The sequence below is a fragment of the Triticum urartu genome, unplaced genomic scaffold, assembly GCF_056163025.1.
Source record: "Triticum urartu cultivar PI428250 unplaced genomic scaffold, HENAU_Tu73 scaffold1, whole genome shotgun sequence".
Classification (NCBI taxonomy): Eukaryota; Viridiplantae; Streptophyta; class Magnoliopsida; order Poales; family Poaceae; genus Triticum; species Triticum urartu.
Genome location: NW_028259461.1, coordinates 1,875,318 through 1,895,193, shown reverse-complemented (window position 1 = coordinate 1,895,193; position 19,876 = coordinate 1,875,318). Strand labels below are relative to the sequence as shown.

At 48.0% G+C, this 19,876-nt stretch overlaps 15 non-coding genes and 25 pseudogenes across 15 annotated transcripts; 39 read left to right on the top strand and 1 right to left on the bottom strand.

Annotated features, from left to right (window-relative positions):
• Positions 1–211: 211 nt before the first annotated feature.
• On the bottom strand, positions 212–320 carry LOC147955994 (5S ribosomal RNA; annotated as a pseudogene).
• An 866-nt stretch (positions 321–1,186) lies between these two features.
• Positions 1,187–1,295, top strand: LOC147955993 (5S ribosomal RNA; annotated as a pseudogene).
• Positions 1,296–2,129: 834 nt separating this feature from the next.
• On the top strand, positions 2,130–2,238 carry LOC147955992 (5S ribosomal RNA; annotated as a pseudogene).
• A 363-nt stretch (positions 2,239–2,601) lies between these two features.
• LOC147955991 (5S ribosomal RNA) lies at positions 2,602–2,709 on the top strand (annotated as a pseudogene).
• A 362-nt stretch (positions 2,710–3,071) lies between these two features.
• Positions 3,072–3,180, top strand: LOC147955990 (5S ribosomal RNA; annotated as a pseudogene).
• Positions 3,181–3,544: 364 nt separating this feature from the next.
• Positions 3,545–3,653, top strand: LOC147955989 (5S ribosomal RNA; annotated as a pseudogene).
• Positions 3,654–4,017: 364 nt separating this feature from the next.
• LOC147955988 (5S ribosomal RNA) lies at positions 4,018–4,126 on the top strand (annotated as a pseudogene).
• Positions 4,127–4,490: 364 nt separating this feature from the next.
• LOC147955987 (5S ribosomal RNA) lies at positions 4,491–4,600 on the top strand (annotated as a pseudogene).
• A 366-nt stretch (positions 4,601–4,966) lies between these two features.
• LOC147955986 (5S ribosomal RNA) lies at positions 4,967–5,075 on the top strand (annotated as a pseudogene).
• A 363-nt stretch (positions 5,076–5,438) lies between these two features.
• LOC147955985 (5S ribosomal RNA) lies at positions 5,439–5,547 on the top strand (annotated as a pseudogene).
• A 363-nt stretch (positions 5,548–5,910) lies between these two features.
• Positions 5,911–6,019, top strand: LOC147955984 (5S ribosomal RNA; annotated as a pseudogene).
• Positions 6,020–6,384: 365 nt separating this feature from the next.
• LOC147955983 (5S ribosomal RNA) lies at positions 6,385–6,493 on the top strand (annotated as a pseudogene).
• Positions 6,494–6,856: 363 nt separating this feature from the next.
• Positions 6,857–6,965, top strand: LOC147955982 (5S ribosomal RNA; annotated as a pseudogene).
• A 363-nt stretch (positions 6,966–7,328) lies between these two features.
• LOC147955981 (5S ribosomal RNA) lies at positions 7,329–7,437 on the top strand (annotated as a pseudogene).
• Positions 7,438–7,802: 365 nt separating this feature from the next.
• LOC147955980 (5S ribosomal RNA) lies at positions 7,803–7,911 on the top strand (annotated as a pseudogene).
• Positions 7,912–8,275: 364 nt separating this feature from the next.
• LOC147955979 (5S ribosomal RNA) lies at positions 8,276–8,384 on the top strand (annotated as a pseudogene).
• Positions 8,385–8,748: 364 nt separating this feature from the next.
• On the top strand, positions 8,749–8,857 carry LOC147955978 (5S ribosomal RNA; annotated as a pseudogene).
• Positions 8,858–9,221: 364 nt separating this feature from the next.
• Positions 9,222–9,330, top strand: LOC147955977 (5S ribosomal RNA; annotated as a pseudogene).
• A 363-nt stretch (positions 9,331–9,693) lies between these two features.
• LOC147955976 (5S ribosomal RNA) lies at positions 9,694–9,802 on the top strand (annotated as a pseudogene).
• Positions 9,803–10,166: 364 nt separating this feature from the next.
• Positions 10,167–10,274, top strand: LOC147955975 (5S ribosomal RNA; annotated as a pseudogene).
• A 362-nt stretch (positions 10,275–10,636) lies between these two features.
• Positions 10,637–10,746, top strand: LOC147955974 (5S ribosomal RNA; annotated as a pseudogene).
• A 364-nt stretch (positions 10,747–11,110) lies between these two features.
• LOC147955973 (5S ribosomal RNA) lies at positions 11,111–11,229 on the top strand. Its single transcript, XR_015612810.1, has one exon. It is a non-coding gene; the product is annotated as a 5S ribosomal RNA (ribosomal RNA).
• Positions 11,230–11,592: 363 nt separating this feature from the next.
• On the top strand, positions 11,593–11,711 carry LOC147955972 (5S ribosomal RNA). Its single transcript, XR_015612808.1, has one exon. It is a non-coding gene; the product is annotated as a 5S ribosomal RNA (ribosomal RNA).
• A 362-nt stretch (positions 11,712–12,073) lies between these two features.
• On the top strand, positions 12,074–12,191 carry LOC147955971 (5S ribosomal RNA). Its single transcript, XR_015612926.1, has one exon. It is a non-coding gene; the product is annotated as a 5S ribosomal RNA (ribosomal RNA).
• Positions 12,192–12,552: 361 nt separating this feature from the next.
• Positions 12,553–12,671, top strand: LOC147955970 (5S ribosomal RNA). The gene has a single exon (XR_015612807.1). It is a non-coding gene; the product is annotated as a 5S ribosomal RNA (ribosomal RNA).
• A 364-nt stretch (positions 12,672–13,035) lies between these two features.
• On the top strand, positions 13,036–13,153 carry LOC147955969 (5S ribosomal RNA). The gene has a single exon (XR_015612957.1). It is a non-coding gene; the product is annotated as a 5S ribosomal RNA (ribosomal RNA).
• Positions 13,154–13,516: 363 nt separating this feature from the next.
• Positions 13,517–13,635, top strand: LOC147955968 (5S ribosomal RNA). The gene has a single exon (XR_015612806.1). It is a non-coding gene; the product is annotated as a 5S ribosomal RNA (ribosomal RNA).
• A 364-nt stretch (positions 13,636–13,999) lies between these two features.
• Positions 14,000–14,118, top strand: LOC147955967 (5S ribosomal RNA). The gene has a single exon (XR_015612805.1). It is a non-coding gene; the product is annotated as a 5S ribosomal RNA (ribosomal RNA).
• Positions 14,119–14,481: 363 nt separating this feature from the next.
• LOC147955966 (5S ribosomal RNA) lies at positions 14,482–14,600 on the top strand. The gene has a single exon (XR_015612804.1). It is a non-coding gene; the product is annotated as a 5S ribosomal RNA (ribosomal RNA).
• A 362-nt stretch (positions 14,601–14,962) lies between these two features.
• Positions 14,963–15,081, top strand: LOC147955965 (5S ribosomal RNA). Its single transcript, XR_015612803.1, has one exon. It is a non-coding gene; the product is annotated as a 5S ribosomal RNA (ribosomal RNA).
• A 363-nt stretch (positions 15,082–15,444) lies between these two features.
• On the top strand, positions 15,445–15,563 carry LOC147955964 (5S ribosomal RNA). The gene has a single exon (XR_015612802.1). It is a non-coding gene; the product is annotated as a 5S ribosomal RNA (ribosomal RNA).
• Positions 15,564–15,925: 362 nt separating this feature from the next.
• On the top strand, positions 15,926–16,044 carry LOC147955963 (5S ribosomal RNA). Its single transcript, XR_015612977.1, has one exon. It is a non-coding gene; the product is annotated as a 5S ribosomal RNA (ribosomal RNA).
• A 364-nt stretch (positions 16,045–16,408) lies between these two features.
• On the top strand, positions 16,409–16,527 carry LOC147955962 (5S ribosomal RNA). Its single transcript, XR_015612801.1, has one exon. It is a non-coding gene; the product is annotated as a 5S ribosomal RNA (ribosomal RNA).
• A 363-nt stretch (positions 16,528–16,890) lies between these two features.
• LOC147955961 (5S ribosomal RNA) lies at positions 16,891–17,007 on the top strand. Its single transcript, XR_015612970.1, has one exon. It is a non-coding gene; the product is annotated as a 5S ribosomal RNA (ribosomal RNA).
• A 363-nt stretch (positions 17,008–17,370) lies between these two features.
• On the top strand, positions 17,371–17,479 carry LOC147955960 (5S ribosomal RNA; annotated as a pseudogene).
• Positions 17,480–17,844: 365 nt separating this feature from the next.
• Positions 17,845–17,963, top strand: LOC147955959 (5S ribosomal RNA). Its single transcript, XR_015612800.1, has one exon. It is a non-coding gene; the product is annotated as a 5S ribosomal RNA (ribosomal RNA).
• Positions 17,964–18,331: 368 nt separating this feature from the next.
• LOC147955958 (5S ribosomal RNA) lies at positions 18,332–18,447 on the top strand. The gene has a single exon (XR_015612976.1). It is a non-coding gene; the product is annotated as a 5S ribosomal RNA (ribosomal RNA).
• A 364-nt stretch (positions 18,448–18,811) lies between these two features.
• Positions 18,812–18,920, top strand: LOC147955957 (5S ribosomal RNA; annotated as a pseudogene).
• Positions 18,921–19,284: 364 nt separating this feature from the next.
• LOC147955956 (5S ribosomal RNA) lies at positions 19,285–19,393 on the top strand (annotated as a pseudogene).
• A 365-nt stretch (positions 19,394–19,758) lies between these two features.
• LOC147955955 (5S ribosomal RNA) lies at positions 19,759–19,867 on the top strand (annotated as a pseudogene).
• The last annotated feature ends 9 nt before the right edge of the window (positions 19,868–19,876 follow it).

Here is a 19,876-nt window from a genome sequence, read left to right as displayed (position 1 = left end):
ACTATTTCCACCCTCCCTCTATACCGCAGCAACAACGTATTTTACAACCCCTTTCACAACCGCGCTTTTCGCGCCCCAACTCTCCCTAGCCGCGTGACTAACGAGCTGCCAGCTAAAACATATCGCAAATGTCAAAAATATGATGACAGGCTTAATATATATCACGCACGTGCGTTCTGTTCCTCACGTACGTACATAAATAATTAAAAAGGGAATGCAACCCGAGGACTTCACCCATCCTAGTACTACTCTCGCCCAAGCACGCTTAACTTCGGAGTTCTGATGGGATCCGGTGCTTTAGTGCTGGTATGATCGCATCCGACATGTTACCCCCGGCTTCATCCCTTATGCTTCCCACTCCCACGTCCGCTGCAAAGACGGCTATACATTCTTACTACCATTACAACCGTCGCCTACTAATGGATAATGCCCTATACTACTTACTCTCTCGCTCACTACTACGAAGACGAGTTTACCACTATTCCACCCCTCCCTCTATACCGCAGCAACACGTATTTTACACCCCTTTCACAACGCGCTTTTCGCGCCCCAACTCTCCCTAGCCGCGTGACTAACGAGCTCCGAGCTAAAAACATATCGCAAATGTCAAAAAATATGATGACAGGCTTAATATATATCACGGCACGTGCCGTTCTGTTCCTCACGTACGTACAAAAAATAATTAAAAAGGAATGCAACACGAGGACTTCACCCATCCTAGTACTACTCTCGCCCAAAGCACGCTTAACTTCGGAGTTCTGATGGGATCCGGTGCTTTAGTGCCTGGTTATGGATCGCATCCGACATGTTACCCCCCCGTCTTCATCCCTTATGCTTCCCACTCCCACGTCCGCTGCAAAGACGCTATACATTCTTACTACCATTACAACCGTCGCCTACTAATGCGATAATGCCCTATACTACTTACTCTCTCGCTCAACTACGAGACGAGTTACACTATTTCCACCCTCCCTCTATACCGCAGCAACACGTACGTGTTGCTGCGGTATAGAGGGAGGGGTGGAAATAGTGGTAAACTCGTCTTCGTAGTTGAGCGAGAGAGTACGTAGTATAGGGCATTATCCATTAGTAGGCGACGGTTGTAATGGTAGTAAGAATGTATAGCCGTCTTTGCAGCGGACGTGGGAGTGGGAAGCATAAGGGATGAAGCCGGGGGTAACATGTCGGATGCGATCATACCAGCACTAAAGCACCGGATCCCATCAGAACTCCGAAGTTAAGCGTGCTTGGGCGAGAGTAGTACTAGGATGGGTGAAGTCCTCGTGTTGCATTCCCTTTTTAATTATTTTTGTACGTACGTGAGGAACAGAACGCACGTGCGTGATATATATTAAGCCTGTCATCATATTTTTGACATTTGCGATATGTTTTAGCTCGGAGCTCGTTAGTCACGCGGCTAGGGAGAGTTGGGGCCGCGAAAAGCGCGTTGTGAAAGGGGTGTAAAATACGTGTTGCTGCGGTATAGAGGGAGGGGTGGAAATAGTGGTAAACTCGTCTTCGTAGTTGAGCGAGAGAGTAAGTAGTATAGGGCATTATCCATTAGTAGGCGACGGTTGTAATGGTAGTAAGAATGTATAGCCGTCTTTGCAGCGGACGTGGGAGTGGGAAGCATAAGGGATGAAGCCGGGGGTAACATGTCGGATGCGATCATACCAGCACTAAAGCACCGATCCCATCAGAACTCCGAAGTTAAGCGTGCTTGGCGAGAGTAGTACTAGGATGGGTGAAGTCCTCGTGTTGCATTCCCTTTTTAATTATTTTGTACGTACGTGAGGAACAGAACGCACGTGCGTGATATATATTAAGCCTGTCATCATATTTTTGACATTTGCGATATGTTTTAGCTCGGAGCTCGTTAGTCACGCGGCTAGGAGAGTTGGGGCGCGAAAAGCGCGTTGTGAAAGGGGTGTAAAATACGTGTTGCTGCGGTATAGAGGGAGGGGTGGAAATAGTGGTAAACTCGTCTTCGTAGTTGAGCGAGAGAGTAAGTAGTATAGGGCATTATCCATTAGTAGGCGACGGTTGTAATGGTAGTAAGAATGTATAGCCGTCTTTGCAGCGGACGTGGGAGTGGGAAGCATAAGGGATGAAGCCGGGGGTAACATGTCGGATGCGATCATACCAGCACTAAAGCACCGGATCCCATCAGAACTCCGAAGTTAAGCGTGCTTGGGCGAGAGTAGTACTAGGATGGGTGAAGTCCTCGTGTTGCATCCCTTTTTAATTATTTTGTACGTACGTGAGGAACAGAACGCACGTGCGTGATATATATTAAGCCTGTCATCATATTTTTGACATTTGCGATATGTTTTAGCTCGGAGCTCGTTAGTCACGCGGCTAGGGAGAGTTGGGGGCGCGAAAAGCGCGTTGTGAAAGGGGTGTAAAATACGTGTTGCTGCGGTATAGAGGGAGGGGTGGAAATAGTGGTAAACTCGTCTTCGTAGTTGAGCGAGAGAGTAAGTAGTATAGGGCATTATCCATTAGTAGGCGACGGTTGTAATGGTAGTAAGAATGTATAGCCGTCTTTGCAGCGGACGTGGGAGTGGGAAGCATAAGGGATGAAGCCGGGGGTAACATGTCGGATGCGATCATACCAGCACTAAAGCACCGGATCCCATCAGAACTCGAAGTTAAGCGTGCTTGGGCGAGAGTAGTACTAGGATGGGTGAAGTCCTCGTGTTGCATTCCCTTTTTAATTATTTTTGTACGTACGTGAGGAACAGAACGCACGTGCGTGATATATATTAAGCCTGTCATCATATTTTGACATTTGCGATATGTTTTAGCTCGGAGCTCGTTAGTCACGCGGCTAGGGAGAGTTGGGGCGCGAAAAGCGCGTTGTGAAAGGGTGTAAAATACGTGTTGCTGCGGTATAGAGGGAGGGGTGGAAATAGTGGTAAACTCGTCTTCGTAGTTGAGCGAGAGAGTAAGTAGTATAGGGCATTATCCATTAGTAGGCGACGGTTGTAATGGTAGTAAGAATGTATAGCCGTCTTTGCAGCGGACGTGGGAGTGGGAAGCATAAGGGATGAAGCCGGGGGTAACATGTCGGATGCGATCATACCAGCACTAAAGCACCGGATCCCATCAGAACTCCGAAGTTAAGCGTGCTTGGGCGAGAGTAGTACTAGGATGGGTGAAGTCCTCGTGTTGCATTCCCTTTTTAATTATTTTTGTACGTACGTGAGGAACAGAACGCACGTGCGTGATATATATTAAGCCTGTCATCATATTTTTGACATTTGCGATATGTTTTAGCTCGGAGCTCGTTAGTCACGCGGCTAGGGAGAGTTGGGGCGCGAAAAGCGCGTTGTGAAAGGGGTGTAAAATACGTGTTGCTGCGGTATAGAGGGAGGGGTGGAAATAGTGGTAAACTCGTCTTCGTAGTTGAGCGAGAGAGTAAGTAGTATAGGGCATTATCCATTAGTAGGCGACGGTTGTAATGGTAGTAAGAATGTATAGCCGTCTTTGCAGCGGACGTGGGAGTGGGAAGCATAAGGGATGAAGCCGGGGGTAACATGTCGGATGCGATCATACCAGCACTAAAGCACCGGATCCCATCAGAACTCCGAAGTTAAGCGTGCTTGGGCGAGAGTAGTACTAGGATGGGTGAAGTCCTCGTGTTGCATTCCCTTTTTAATTATTTTTGTACGTACGTGAGGAACAGAACGCTCGTGCGTGATATATATTAAGCCTGTCATCATATTTTTGACATTTGCGATATGTTTTAGCTCGGAGCTCGTTAGTCACGCGGCTAGGGAGAGTTGGGGCGCGAAAAGCGCGTTGTGAAAGGGGTGTAAAATACGTGTTGCTGCGGTATAGAGGGAGGGGTGGAAATAGTGGTAAACTCGTCTTCGTAGTTGAGCGAGAGAGTAAGTAGTATAGGGCATTATCCATTAGTAGGCGACGGTTGTAATGGTAGTAAGAATGTATAGCCGTCTTTGCAGCGGACGTGGGAGTGGGAAGCATAAGGGATGAAGCCGGGGGTAACATGTCGGATGCGATCATACCAGCACTAAAAGCACCGGATCCCATCAGAACTCCGAAGTTAAGCGTGCTTGGCGAGAGTAGTACTAGGATGGGTGAAGTCCTCGTGTTGCATTCCCTTTTTAATTATTTTTGTACGTACGTGAGGAACAGAACGCACGTGCGTGATATATATTAAGCCTGTCATCATATTTTTGACATTTGCGATATGTTTTAGCTCGGAGCTCGTTAGTCACGCGGCTAGGGAGAGTTGGGGCGCGAAAAGCGCGTTGTGAAAGGGGTGTAAAATACGTGTTGCTGCGGTATAGAGGGAGGGGTGGAAATAGTGGTAAACTCGTCTTCGTAGTTGAGCGAGAGAGTAAGTAGTATAGGGCATTATCCATTAGTAGGCGACGGTTGTAATGGTAGTAAGAATGTATAGCCGTCTTTGCAGCGGACGTGGGAGTGGGAAGCATAAGGGATGAAGCCGGGGGTAACATGTCGGATGCGATCATACCAGCACTAAAGCACCGGATCCCATCAGAACTCCGAAGTTAAGCTGTGCTTGGGCGAGAGTAGTACTAGGATGGGTGAAGTCCTCGTGTTGCATTCCCTTTTTAATTATTTTTGTACGTACGTGAGGAACAGAACGCACGTGCGTGATATATATTAAGCCTGTCATCATATTTTTGACATTTGCGATATGTTTTAGCTCGGAGCTCGTTAGTCACGCGGCTAGGGAGAGTTGGGGCGCGAAAAGCGCGTTGTGAAAGGGGTGTAAAATACCGTGTTGCTGCGGTATAGAGGGAGGGGTGGAAATAGTGGTAAACTCGTCTTCGTAGTTGAGCGAGAGAGTAAGTAGTATAGGGCATTATCCATTAGTAGGCGACGGTTGTAATGGTAGTAAGAATTGTATAGCCGTCTTTGCAGCGGACGTGGGAGTGGGAAGCATAAGGGATGAAGCCGGGGGTAACATGTCGGATGCGATCATACCAGCACTAAAGCACCGGATCCCATCAGAACTCCGAAGTTAAGCGTGCTTGGGCGAGAGTAGTACTAGGATGGGTGAAGTCCTCGTGTTGCATTCCCTTTTTAATTATTTTTGTACGTACGTGAGGAACAGAACGCACGTGCGTGATATATATTAAGCCTGTCATCATATTTTTGACATTTGCGATATGTTTTAGCTCGGAGCTCGTTAGTCACGCGGCTAGGGAGAGTTGGGGCGCGAAAAGCGCGTTGTGAAAGGGGTGTAAAATACGTGTTGCTGCGGTATAGAGGGAGGGGTGGAAATAGTGGTAAACTCGTCTTCGTAGTTGAGCGAGAGAGTAAGTAGTATAGGGCATTATCCATTAGTAGGCGACGGTTGTAATGGTAGTAAGAATGTATAGCCGTCTTTGCAGCGGACGTGGGAGTGGAAGCATAAGGGATGAAGCCGGGGGTAACATGTCGGATGCGATCATACCAGCACTAAAGCACCGGATCCCATCAGAACTCCGAAGTTAAGCGTGCTTGGGCGAGAGTAGTACTAGGATGGGTGAAGTCCTCGTGTTGCATTCCTTTTTAATTATTTTTGTACGTACGTGAGGAACAGAACGCACGTGCGTGATATATATTAAGCCTGTCATCATATTTTTGACATTTGCGATATGTTTTAGCTCGGAGCTCGTTAGTCACGCGGCTAGGGAGAGTTGGGGCGCGAAAAGCGCGTTGTGAAAGGGGTGTAAAATACGTGTTGCTGCGGTATAGAGGGAGGGGTGGAAATAGTGGTAAACTCGTCTTCGTAGTTGAGCGAGAGAGTAAGTAGTATAGGGCATTATCCATTAGTAGGCGACGGTTGTAATGGTAGTAAGAATGTATAGCCGTCTTTGCAGCGGACGTGGGAGTGGGAAGCATAAGGGATGAAGCCGGGGGTAACATGTCGGATGCGATCATACCAGCACTAAAGCACCGGATCCCATCAGAACTCCGAAGTTAAGCGTGCTTGGGCGAGAGTAGTACTAGGATGGGTGAAGTCCTCGTGTTGCATTCCCTTTTTAATTATTTTTGTACGTACGTGAGGAACAGAACGCACGTGCGTGATATATATTAAGCCTGTCATCATATTTTTGACATTTGCGATATGTTTTAGCTCGGAGCTCGTTAGTCACGCGGCTAGGGAGAGTTGGGGCGCGAAAAGCGCGTTGTGAAAGGGGTGTAAAATACGTGTTTGCTGCGGTATAGAGGGAGGGGTGGAAATAGTGGTAAACTCGTCTTCGTAGTTGAGCGAGAGAGTAAGTAGTATAGGGCATTATCCATTAGTAGGCGACGGTTGTAATGGTAGTAAGAATGTATAGCCGTCTTTGCAGCGGACGTGGGAGTGGGAAGCATAAGGGATGAAGCCGGGGGTAACATGTCGGATGCGATCATACCAGCACTAAAGCACCGGATCCCATCAGAACTCCGAAGTTAAGCGTGCTTGGGCGAGAGTAGTACTAGGATGGGTGAAGTCCTCGTGTTGCATTCCCTTTTTAATTATTTTTGTACGTACGTGAGGAACAGAACGCACGTGCGTGATATATATTAAGCCTGTCATCATATTTTTGACATTTGCGATATGTTTTAGCTCGGAGCTCGTTAGTCACGCGGCTAGGAGAGTTGGGGCGCGAAAAGCGCGTTGTGAAAGGGTGTAAAATACGTGTTGCTGCGGTATAGAGGGGAGGGGTGGAAATAGTGGTAAACTCGTCTTCGTAGTTGAGCGAGAGAGTAAGTAGTATAGGGCATTATCCATTAGTAGGCGACGGTTGTAATGGTAGTAAGAATGTATAGCCGTCTTTGCAGCGGACGTGGGAGTGGGAAGCATAAGGGATGAAGCCGGGGGTAACATGTCGGATGCGATCATACCAGCACTAAAGCACCGGATCCCATCAGAACTCCGAAGTTAAGCGTGCTTGGGCGAGAGTAGTACTAGGATGGGTGAAGTCCTCGTGTTGCATTCCCTTTTTAATTATTTTTGTACGTACGTGAGGAACAGAACGCACGTGCGTGATATATATTAAGCCTGTCATCATATTTTTGACATTTGCGATATGTTTTAGCTCGGAGCTCGTTAGTCACGCGGCTAGGAGAGTTGGGGCGCGAAAAGCGCGTTGTGAAAGGGGTGTAAAATACGTGTTGCTGCGGTATAGAGGGAGGGGTGGAAATAGTGGTAAACTCGTCTTCGTAGTTGAGCGAGAGAGTAAGTAGTATAGGGCATTATCCATTAGTAGGCGACGGTTGTAATGGTAGTAAGAATGTATAGCCGTCTTTGCAGCGGACGTGGGAGTGGGAAGCATAAGGGATGAGCCGGGGGGTAACATGTCGGATGCGATCATACCAGCACTAAAGCACCGGATCCCATCAGAACTCCGAAGTTAAGCGTGCTTGGGCGAGAGTAGTACTAGGATGGGTGAAGTCCTCGTGTTGCATTCCCTTTTTAATTATTTTTGTACGTACGTGAGGAACAGAACGCACGTGCGTGATATATATTAAGCCTGTCATCATATTTTTGACATTTGCGATATGTTTTAGCTCGGAGCTCGTTAGTCACGCGGCTAGGGAGAGTTGGGGCGCGAAAAGCGCGTTGTGAAAGGGGTGTAAAATACGTGTTGCTGCGGTATAGAGGGAGGGGTGGAAATAGTGGTAAACTCGTCTTCGTAGTTGAGCGAGAGAGTAAGTAGTATAGGGCATTATCCATTAGTAGGCGACGGTTGTAATGGTAGTAAGAATGTATAGCCGTCTTTGCAGCGGACGTGGGAGTGTGGAAGCATAAGGGATGAAGCCGGGGGTAACATGTCGGATGCGATCATACCAGCACTAAAGCACCGGATCCCATCAGAACTCCGAAGTTAAGCGTGCTTGGGCGAGAGTAGTACTAGGATGGGTGAAGTCCTCGTGTTGCATTCCCTTTTTAATTATTTTTGTACGTACGTGAGGAACAGAACGCACGTGCGTGATATATATTAAGCCTGTCATCATATTTTTGACATTTGCGATATGTTTTAGCTCGGAGCTCGTTAGTCACGCGGCTAGGGAGAGTTGGGGCGCGAAAAGCGCGTTGTGAAAGGGGTGTAAAATACGTGTTGCTGCGGTATAGAGGGAGGGGTGGAAATAGTGGTAAACTCGTCTTCGTAGTTGAGCGAGAGAGTAAGTAGTATAGGGCATTATCCATTAGTAGGCGACGGTTGTAATGGTAGTAAGAATGTATAGCCGTCTTTGCAGCGGACGTGGGAGTGGGAAGCATAAGGGATGAAGCCGGGGGTAACATGTCGGATGCGATCATACCAGCACTAAAGCACCGGATCCCATCAGAACTCCGAAGTTAAGCGTGCTTGGGCGAGAGTAGTACTAGGATGGGTGAAGTCCTCGTGTTGCATTCCCTTTTTAATTATTTTTGTACGTACGTGAGGAACAGAACGCACGTGCGTGATATATATTAAGCCTGTCATCATATTTTTGACATTTGCGATATGTTTTAGCTCGGAGCTCGTTAGTCACGCGGCTAGGGAGAGTTGGGGCGCGAAAAGCGCGTTGTGAAAGGGGTGTAAAATACGTGTTGCTGCGGTATAGAGGGAGGGGTGGAAATAGTGGTAAACTCGTCTTCGTAGTTGAGCGAGAGAGTAAGTAGTATAGGGCATTATCCATTAGTAGGCGACGGTTGTAATGGTAGTAAGAATGTATAGCCGTCTTTGCAGCGGACGTGGGAGTGGGAAGCATAAGGGATGAAGCCGGGGGTAACATGTCGGATGCGATCATACCAGCACTAAAGCACCGGATCCCATCAGAACTCCGAAGTTAAGCGTGCTTGGGCGAGAGTAGTACTAGGATGGGTGAAGTCCTCGTGTTGCATTCCCTTTTTAATTATTTTTGTACGTACGTGAGGAACAGAACGCACGTGCGTGATATATATTAAGCCTGTCATCATATTTTTGACATTTGCGATATGTTTTAGCTCGGAGCTCGTTAGTCACGCGGCTAGGGAGAGTTGGGGCGCGAAAAGCGCGTTGTGAAAGGGGTGTAAAATACGTGTTGCTGCGGTATAGAGGGAGGGGTGGAAATAGTGGTAAACTCGTCTTCGTAGTTGAGCGAGAGAGTAAGTAGTATAGGGCATTATCCATTAGTAGGCGACGGTTGTAATGGTAGTAAGAATGTATAGCCGTCTTTGCAGCGGACGTGGGAGTGGGAAGCATAAGGGATGAAGCCGGGGGTAACATGTCGGATGCGATCATACCAGCACTAAAGCACCGGATCCCATCAGAACTCCGAAGTTAAGCGTGCTTGGGCGAGAGTAGTACTAGGATGGGTGAAGTCCTCGTGTTGCATTCCCTTTTTAATTATTTTTGTACGTACGTGAGGAACAGAACGCACGTGCGTGATATATATTAAGCCTGTCATCATATTTTTGACATTTGCGATATGTTTAGCTCGGAGCTCGTTAGTCACGCGGCTAGGGAGAGTTGGGGCGCGAAAAGCGCGTTGTGAAAGGGGTGTAAAATACGTGTTGCTGCGGTATAGAGGGAGGGGTGGAAATAGTGGTAAACTCGTCTTCGTAGTTGAGCGAGAGAGTAAGTAGTATAGGGCATTATCCATTAGTAGGCGACGGTTGTAATGGTAGTAAGAATGTATAGCCGTCTTTGCAGCGGACGTGGGAGTGGGAAGCATAAGGGATGAAGCCGGGGGTAACATGTCGGATGCGATCATACCAGCACTAAAGCACCGGATCCCATCAGAACTCCGAAGTTAAGCGTGCTTGGGCGAGAGTAGTACTAGGATGGGTGAAGTCCTCGTGTTGCATTCCCTTTTTAATTATTTTTGTACGTACGTGAGGAACAGAACGCACGTGCGTGATATATATTAAGCCTGTCATCATATTTTTGACATTTGCGATATGTTTTAGCTCGGAGCTCGTTAGTCACGCGGCTAGGGAGAGTTGGGGCGCGAAAAGCGCGTTGTGAAAGGGGTGTAAAATACGTGTTGCTGCGGTATAGAGGGAGGGGTGGAAATAGTGGTAAACTCGTCTTCGTAGTTGAGCGAGAGAGTAAGTAGTATAGGGCATTATCCATTAGTAGGCGACGGTTGTAATGGTAGTAAGAATGTATAGCCGTCTTTGCAGCGGACGTGGGAGTGGGAAGCATAAGGGATGAAGCCGGGGGTAACATGTCGGATGCGATCATACAGCACTAAAGCACCGGATCCCATCAGAACTCCGAAGTTAAGCGTGCTTGGGCGAGAGTAGTACTAGGATGGGTGAAGTCCTCGTGTTGCATTCCCTTTTTAATTATTTTTGTACGTACGTGAGGAACAGAACGCACGTGCGTGATATATATTAAGCCTGTCATCATATTTTTGACATTTGCGATATGTTTTAGCTCGGAGCTCGTTAGTCACGCGGCTAGGGAGAGTTGGGGCGCGAAAAGCGCGTTGTGAAAGGGGTGTAAAATTACGTGCTGCGGTATAGAGGGAGGGGTGGAAATAGTGGTAAACTCGTCTTCGTAGTTGAGCGAGAGAGTAAGTAGTATAGGGCATTATCCATTAGTAGGCGACGGTTGTAATGGTAGTAAGAATGTATAGCCGTCTTTGCAGCGGACGTGGGAGTGGGAAGCATAAGGGATGAAGCCGGGGGTAACATGTCGGATGCGATCATACCAGCACTAAAGCACCGGATCCCATCAGAACTCCGAAGTTAAGCGTGCTTGGGCGAGAGTAGTACTAGGATGGGGTGAAGTCCTCGTGTTGCATTCCCTTTTTAATTATTTTTGTACGTACGTGAGGAACAGAACGCACGTGCGTGATATATATTAAGCCTGTCATCATATTTTTGACATTTGCGATATGTTTTAGCTCGGAGCTCGTTAGTCACGCGGCTAGGGAGAGTTGGGGCGCGAAAAGCGCGTTGTGAAAGGGGTGTAAAATACGTGTTGCTGCGGTATAGAGGGAGGGGTGGAAATAGTGGTAAACTCGTCTTCGTAGTTGAGCGAGAGAGTAAGTAGTATAGGGCATTATCCATTAGTAGGCGACGGTTGTAATGGTAGTAAGAATGTATAGCCGTCTTTGCAGCGGACGTGGGAGTGGGAAGCATAAGGGATGAAGCCGGGGGTAACATGTCGGATGCGATCATACCAGCACTAAAGCACCGGATCCCATCAGAACTCCGAAGTTAAGCGTGCTTGGGCGAGAGTAGTACTAGGATGGGTGACCTCCTGGGAAGTCCTCGTGTTGCATTCCCTTTTTAATTATTTTTGTACGTACGTGAGGAACAGAACGCACGTGCGTGATATATATTAAGCCTGCCATCATATTTTGACATTTGCGATATGTTTTAGCTCGGAGCTCGTTAGTCACGCGGCTAGGGAGAGTTGGGGCGCGAAAAGCGCGTTGTGAAAGGGGTGTAAAATACGTGTTGCTGCGGTATAGAGGGAGGGGTGGAAATAGTGGTAAACTCGTCTTCGTAGTTGAGCGAGAGAGTAAGTAGTATAGGGCATTATCCATTAGTAGGCGACGGTTGTAATGGTAGTAAGAATGTATAGCCGTCTTTGCAGCGGACGTGGGAGTGGGAAGCATAAGGGATGAAGCCGGGGGTAACATGTCGGATGCGATCATACCAGCACTAAAGCACCGGATCCCATCAGAACTCCGAAGTTAAGCGTGCTTGGGCGAGAGTAGTACTAGGATGGGTGACCTCCTGGGAAGTCCTCGTGTTGCATTCCCTTTTTAATTATTTTTGTACGTACGTGAGGAACAGAACGCACGTGCGTGATATATATTAAGCCTGCCATCATATTTTTGACATTTGCGATATGTTTTAGCTCGGAGCTCGTTAGTCACGCGGCTAGGGAGAGTTGGGGCGCGAAAAGCGCGTTGTGAAAGGGGTGTAAAATACGTGTTGCTGCGGTATAGAGGGAGGGGTGGAAATAGTGGTAAACTCGTCTTCGTAGTTGAGCGAGAGAGTAAGTAGTATAGGGCATTATCCATTAGTAGGCGACGGTTGTAATGGTAGTAAGAATGTATAGCGTCTTTGCAGCGGACGTGGAGTGGGAAGCATAAGGGATGAAGCCGGGGGTAACATGTCGGATGCGATCATACCAGCACTAAAGCACCGGATCCCATCAGAACTCCGAAGTTAAGCGTGCTTGGGCGAGAGTAGTACTAGGATGGGTGACCTCCTGGAAGTCCTCGTGTTGCATTCCCTTTTTAATTATTTTTGTACGTACGTGAGGAACAGAACGCACGTGCGTGATATATATTAAGCCTGCCATCATATTTTTGACATTTGCGATATGTTTTAGCTCGGAGCTCGTTAGTCACGCGGCTAGGGAGAGTTGGGGCGCGAAAAGCGCGTTGTGAAAGGGGTGTAAAATACGTGTTGCTGCGGTATAGAGGGAGGGGTGGAAATAGTGGTAAACTCGTCTTCGTAGTTGAGCGAGAGAGTAAGTAGTATAGGGCATTATCCATTAGTAGGCGACGGTTGTAATGGTAGTAAGAATGTATAGCCGTCTTGCAGCGACGTGGGAGTGGGAAGCATAAGGGATGAAGCCGGGGTAACATGTCGGATGCGATCATACCAGCACTAAAGCACCGGATCCCATCAGAACTCCGAAGTTAAGCGTGCTTGGGCGAGAGTAGTACTAGGATGGGTGACCTCCTGGGAAGTCCTCGTGTTGCATTCCCTTTTTAATTATTTTTGTACGTACGTGAGGAACAGAACGCACGTGCGTGATATATATTAAGCCTGCCATCATATTTTTGACATTTGCGATATGTTTTAGCTCGGAGCTCGTTAGTCACGCGGCTAGGGAGAGTTGGGGCGCGAAAAGCGCGTTGTGAAAGGGGTGTAAAATACGTGTTGCTGCGGTATAGAGGGAGGGTGGAAATAGTGTAAACTCGTCTTCGTAGTTGAGCGAGAGAGAGTAAGTAGTATAGGGCATTATCCATTAGTAGGCGACGGTTGTAATGGTAGTAAGAATGTATAGCCGTCTTTGCAGCGGACGTGGGAGTGGGAAGCATAAGGGATGAAGCCGGGGGTAACATGTCGGATGCGATCATACCAGCACTAAAGCACCGGATCCATCAGAACTCCGAAGTTAAGCGTGCTTGGGCGAGAGTAGTACTAGGATGGGTGACCTCCTGGGAAGTCCTCGTGTTGCATTCCCTTTTTAATTATTTTTGTACGTACGTGAGGAACAGAACGCACGTGCGTGATATATATTAAGCCTGCCATCATATTTTTGACATTTGCGATATGTTTTAGCTCGGAGCTCGTTAGTCACGCGGCTAGGGAGAGTTGGGGCGCGAAAAGCGCGTTGTGAAAGGGGTGTAAAATACGTGTTGCTGCGGTATAGAGGGAGGGGTGGAAATAGTGTAAACTCGTCTTCGTAGTTGAGCGAGAGAGTAAGTAGTATAGGGCATTATCCATTAGTAGGCGACGGTTGTAATGGTAGTAAGAATGTATAGCCGTCTTTGCAGCGGACGTGGGAGTGGGAAGCATAAGGGATGAAGCCGGGGGTAACATGTCGGATGCGATCATACCAGCACTAAAGCACCGGATCCCATCAGAACTCCGAAGTTAAGCGTGCTTGGGCGAGAGTAGTACTAGGATGGGTGACCTCCTGGGAAGTCCTCGTGTTGCATTCCCTTTTAATTATTTTTGTACGTACGTGAGGAACAGAACGCACGTGCGTGATATATATTAAGCCTGCCATCATATTTTTGACATTTGCGATATGTTTTAGCTCGGAGCTCGTTAGTCACGCGGCTAGGGGAGAGTTGGGGCGCGAAAAGCGCGTTGTGAAAGGGGTGTAAAATACGTGTTGCTGCGGTATAGAGGGAGGGGTGGAAATAGTGGTAAACTCGTCTTCGTAGTTGAGCGAGAGAGTAAGTAGTATAGGGGCATTATCCATTAGTAGGCGACGGTTGTAATGGTAGTAAGAATGTATAGCCGTCTTTGCAGCGGACGTGGGAGTGGGAAGCATAAGGGATGAAGCCGGGGTAACATGTCGGATGCGATCATACCAGCACTAAAGCACCGGATCCCATCAGAACTCCGAAGTTAAGCGTGCTTGGGCGAGAGTAGTACTAGGATGGGTGACCTCCTGGGAAGTCCTCGTGTTGCATTCCCTTTTTAATTATTTTTGTACGTACGTGAGGAACAGAACGCACGTGCGTGATATATATTAAGCCTGCCATCATATTTTTGACATTTGCGATATGTTTTAGCTCGGAGCTCGTTAGTCACGCGGCTAGGGAGAGTTGGGGCGCGAAAAGCGCGTTGTGAAAGGGGTGTAAAATACGTGTTGCTGCGGTATAGAGGAGGGGTGGAAATAGTGGTAAACTCGTCTTCGTAGTTGAGCGAGAGAGTAAGTAGTATAGGGCATTATCCATTAGTAGGCGACGGTTGTAATGGTAGTAAGAATGTATAGCCGTCTTTGCAGCGGACGTGGGAGTGGGAAGCATAAGGGATGAAGCCGGGGGTAACATGTCGGATGCGATCATACCAGCACTAAAGCACCGGATCCCATCAGAACTCCGAAGTTAAGCGTGCTTGGGCGAGAGTAGTACTAGGATGGGTGACCTCCTGGGAAGTCCTCGTGTTGCATTCCCTTTTTAATTATTTTTGTACGTACGTGAGGAACAGAACGCACGTGCGTGATATATATTAAGCCTGCCATCATATTTTGACATTTGCGATATGTTTTAGCTCGGAGCTCGTTAGTCACGCGGCTAGGGAGAGTTGGGGCGCGAAAAGCGCGTTGTGAAAGGGGTGTAAAATACGTGTTGCTGCGTATAGAGGGAGGGTGGAAATAGTGGTAAACTCGTCTTCGTAGTTGAGCGAGAGAGTAAGTAGTATAGGGGCATTATCCATTAGTAGGCGACGGTTGTAATGGTAGTAAGAATGTATAGCCGTCTTTGCAGCGGACGTGGGAGTGGGAAGCATAAGGGATGAAGCCGGGGGTAACATGTCGGATGCGATCATACCAGCACTAAAGCACCGGATCCCATCAGAACTCCGAAGTTAAGCGTGCTTGGGCGAGAGTAGTACTAGGATGGGTGACCTCCTGGGAAGTCCTCGTGTTGCATTCCCTTTTTAATTATTTTTGTACGTACGTGAGGAACAGAACGCACGTGCGTGATATATATTAAGCCTGCCATCATATTTTTGACATTTGCGATATGTTTTAGCTCGGAGCTCGTTAGTCACGCGGCTAGGGAGAGTTGGGGCGCGAAAAGCGCGTTGTGAAAGGGGTGTAAAATACGTGTTGCTGCGGTATAGAGGGAGGGGTGGAAATAGTGGTAAACTCGTCTTCGTAGTTGAGCGAGAGAGTAAGTAGTATAGGGCATTATCCATTAGTAGGCGACGGTTGTAATGGTAGTAAGAATGTATAGCCGTCTTTGCAGCGGACGTGGGAGTGGAAGCATAAGGGATGAAGCCGGGGGTAACATGTCGGATGCGATCATACCAGCACTAAAGCACCGGATCCCATCAGAACTCCGAAGTTAAGCGTGCTTGGGCGAGAGTAGTACTAGGATGGGTGACCTCCTGGGAAGTCCTCGTGTTGCATTCCCTTTTTAATTATTTTTGTACGTACGTGAGGAACAGAACGCACGTGCGTGATATATATTAAGCCTGCATCATATTTTTGACATTTGCGATATGTTTTAGCTCGGAGCTCGTTAGTCACGCGGCTAGGGAGAGTTGGGGCGCGAAAAGCGCGTTGTGAAAGGGGTGTAAAATACGTGTTGCTGCGGTATAGAGGGAGGGGTGAAATAGTGGTAAACTCGTCTTCGTAGTTGAGCGAGAGAGTAAGTAGTATAGGGCATTATCCATTAGTAGGCGACGGTTGTAATGGTAGTAAGAATGTATAGCCGTCTTTGCAGCGGACGTGGGAGTGGGAAGCATAAGGGATGAAGCCGGGGGTAACATGTCGGATGCGATCATACCAGCACTTAAAGCACCGGATCCATCAGAACTCCGAAGTTAAGCGTGCTTGGGCGAGAGTAGTACTAGGATGGGTGACCTCCTGGGAAGTCCTCGTGTTGCATTCCCTTTTAATTATTTTTGTACGTACGTGAGGAACAGAACGCACGTGCGTGATATATATTAAGCCTGCCATCATATTTTTGACATTTGCGATATGTTTTAGCTCGGAGCTCGTTAGTCACGCGGCTAGGGAGAGTTGGGGCCGCGAAAAGCGCGTTGTGAAAGGGGTGTAAAATACGTGTTGCTGCGGTATAGAGGGAGGGGTGGAAATAGTGGTAAACTCGTCTTCGTAGTTGAGCGAGAGAGTAAGTAGTATAGGGCATTATCCATTAGTAGGCGACGGTTGTAATGGTAGTAAGAATGTATAGCCGTCTTTGCAGCGGACGTGGGAGTGGGAAGCATAAGGGATGAAGCCGGGGGTAACATGTCGGATGCGATCATACCAGCACTAAAGCACCGGATCCCATCAGAACTCCGAAGTTAAGCGTGCTTGGGCGAGAGTAGTACTAGGATGGGTGACCTCCTGGGAAGTCCTCGTGTTGCATTCCCTTTTTAATTATTTTTGTACGTACGTGAGGAACAGAACGCACGTGCGTGATATATATTAAGCCTGCCATCATATTTTTGACATTTGCGATATGTTTTAGCTCGGAGCTCGTTAGTCACGCGGCTAGGGAGAGTTGGGGCGCGAAAAGCGCGTTGTGAAAGGGGTGTAAAATACGTGTTGCTGCGGTATAGAGGGAGGGGTGGAAATAGTGGTAAACTCGTCTTCGTAGTTGAGCGAGAGAGTAAGTAGTATAGGGCATTATCCATTAGTAGGCGACGGTTGTAATGGTAGTAAGAATGTATAGCCGTCTTTGCAGCGGACGTGGGAGTGGAAGCATAAGGGATGAAGCCGGGGGTAACATGTCGGATGCGATCATACCAGCACTAAAGCACCGGATCCCATCAGAACTCCGAAGTTAAGCGTGCTTGGGCGAGAGTAGTACTAGGATGGTGACCTCCTGGAAGTCCTCGTGTTGCATTCCCTTTTTAATTATTTTTGTACGTACGTGAGGAACAGAACGCACGTGCGTGATATATATTAAGCCTGCCATCATATTTTTGACATTTGCGATATGTTTTAGCTCGGAGCTCGTTAGTCACGCGGCTAGGGAGAGTTGGGGGCGCGAAAAGCGCGTTGTGAAAGGGTGTAAAATACGTGTTGCTGCGGTATAGAGGGAGGGGTGGAAATAGTGGTAAACTCGTCTTCGTAGTTGAGCGAGAGAGTAAGTAGTATAGGGCATTATCCATTAGTAGGCGACGGTTGTAATGGTAGTAAGAATGTATAGCCGTCTTTGCAGCGGACGTGGAGTGGGAAGCATAAGGGATGAAGCCGGGGGTAACATGTCGGATGCGATCATACCAGCACTAAAGCACCGGATCCCATCAGAACTCCGAAGTTAAGCGTGCTTGGGCGAGAGTAGTACTAGGATGGGTGAAGTCCTCGTGTTGCATTCCCTTTTTAATTATTTTTGTACGTACGTGAGGAACAGAACGCACGTGCGTGATATATATTAAGCCTGCCATCATATTTTTGACATTTGCGATATGTTTTAGCTCGGAGCTCGTTAGTCACGCGGCTAGGGAGAGTTGGGGCGCGAAAAGCGCGTTGTGAAAGGGGTGTAAAATACGTGTTGCTGCGGTATAGAGGGAGGGGTGGAAATAGTGGTAAACTCGTCTTCGTAGTTGAGCGAGAGAGTAAGTAGTATAGGGCATTATCCATTAGTAGGCGACGGTTGTAATGGTAGTAAGAATGTATAGCCGTCTTTGCAGCGGACGTGGGAGTGGGAAGCATAAGGGATGAAGCCGGGGGGTAACATGTCGGATGCGATCATACCAGCACTAAAGCACCGGATCCCATCAGAACTCCGAAGTTAAGCGTGCTTGGGCGAGAGTAGTACTAGGATGGGTGACCTCCTGGGAAGTCCTCGTGTTGCATTCCCTTTTTAATTATTTTTGTACGTACGTGAGGAACAGACGCACGTGCGTGATATATATTAAGCCTGTCATCATATTTTTGACATTTGCGATATGTTTTAGCTCGGAGCTCGTTAGTCACGCGGCTAGGGAGAGTGGTTGGGGCGCGAAAAGCGCGTTGTGAAAGGGGTGTAAAATACGTGTTGCTGCGGTATAGAGGGAGGGGGTGGAAATAGTGGTAAACTCGTCTTCGTAGTTGAGCGAGAGAGTAAGTAGTATAGGGCATTATCCATTAGTAGGCGACGGTTGTAATGGTAGTAAGAATGTATAGCCGTCTTTGCAGCGGACGTGGGAGTGGGAAGCATAAGGGATGAAGCCGGGGGGTAACATGTCGGATGCGATCATACCAGCACTAAAGCACCGGATCCCATCAGAACTCCGAAGTTAAGCGTGCTTGGGCGAGAGTAGTACTAGGATGGTGACCTCTGGAAGTCCTCGTGTTGCATTCCCTTTTTAATTATTTTTGTACGTACGTGAGGAACAGAACGCACGTGCGTGATATATATTAAGCCTGTCATCATATTTTTGACATTTGCGATATGTTTTAGCTCGGAGCTCGTTAGTCACGCGGCTAGGGAGAGTTGGGGCGCGAAAAGCGCGTTGTGAAAGGGGTGTAAAATACGTGTTGCTGCGGTATAGAGGGAGGGGTGGAAATAGTGGTAAACTCGTCTTCGTAGTTGAGCGAGAGAGTAAGTAGTATAGGGCATTATCCATTAGTAGGCGACGGTTGTAATGGTAGTAAGAATGTATAGCCGTCTTTGCAGCGGACGTGGGAGTGGGAAGCATAAGGGATGAAGCCGGGGGTAACATGTCGGATGCGATCATACCAGCACTAAAGCACCGGATCCCATCAGAACTCCGAAGTTAAGCGTGCTTGGGCGAGAGTAGTACTAGGATGGGTGAAGTCCTCGTGTTGCATTCCCTTTTTAATTATTTTTGTACGTACGTGAGGAACAGAACGCACGTGCGTGATATATATTAAGCCTGCCATCATATTTTTGACATTTGCGATATGTTTTAGCTCGGAGCTCGTTAGTCACGCGGCTAGGGAGAGTTGGGGCGCGAAAAGCGCGTTGTGAAAGGGGTGTAAAATACGTGTTGCTGCGGTATAGAGGGAGGGGTGGAAATAGTGGTAAACTCGTCTTCGTAGTTGAGCGAGAGAGTAAGTAGTATAGGGCATTATCCATTAGTAGGCGACGGTTGTAATGGTAGTAAGAATGTATAGCCGTCTTTGCAGCGGACGTGGGAGTGGGAAGCATAAGGGATGAAGCCGGGGGTAACATGTCGGATGCGATCATACCAGCACTAAAGCACCGGATCCCATCAGAACTCCGAAGTTAAGCGTGCTTGGGCGAGAGTAGTACTAGGATGGGTGAAGTCCTCGTGTTGCATTCCCTTTTTAATTATTTTGTACGTACGTGAGGAACAGAACGCACGTGCGTGATATATATTAAGCCTGTCATCATATTTTTGACATTTGCGATATGTTTTAGCTCGGAGCTCGTTAGTCACGCGCTAGGGAGAGTTGGGGCGCGAAAAGCGCATTGTGAAAGGGGGTGTAAAATACGTGTTGCTGCGGTATAGAGGGAGGGGTGGAAATAGTGGTTAAACTCGTCTTCGGTAGTTGAGCGAGAGAGTTAAGTAGTATAGGGCATTATCCATTAGTAGGCGACGGTTGTAATGGTAGTAAGAATGTATAGCCGTCTTTGCAGCGGACGTGGGAGTGGGAAGCATAAGGGATGAAGCCGGGGTAACATGTCGGATGCGATCATACCAGCACTAAAGCACCGGATCCCATCAGAACTCCGAAGTTAAGCGTGCTTGGGCGAGAGTAGTACTAGGATGGGTGAAGTCCTCGTGTTGCATTCCTTTTTAATT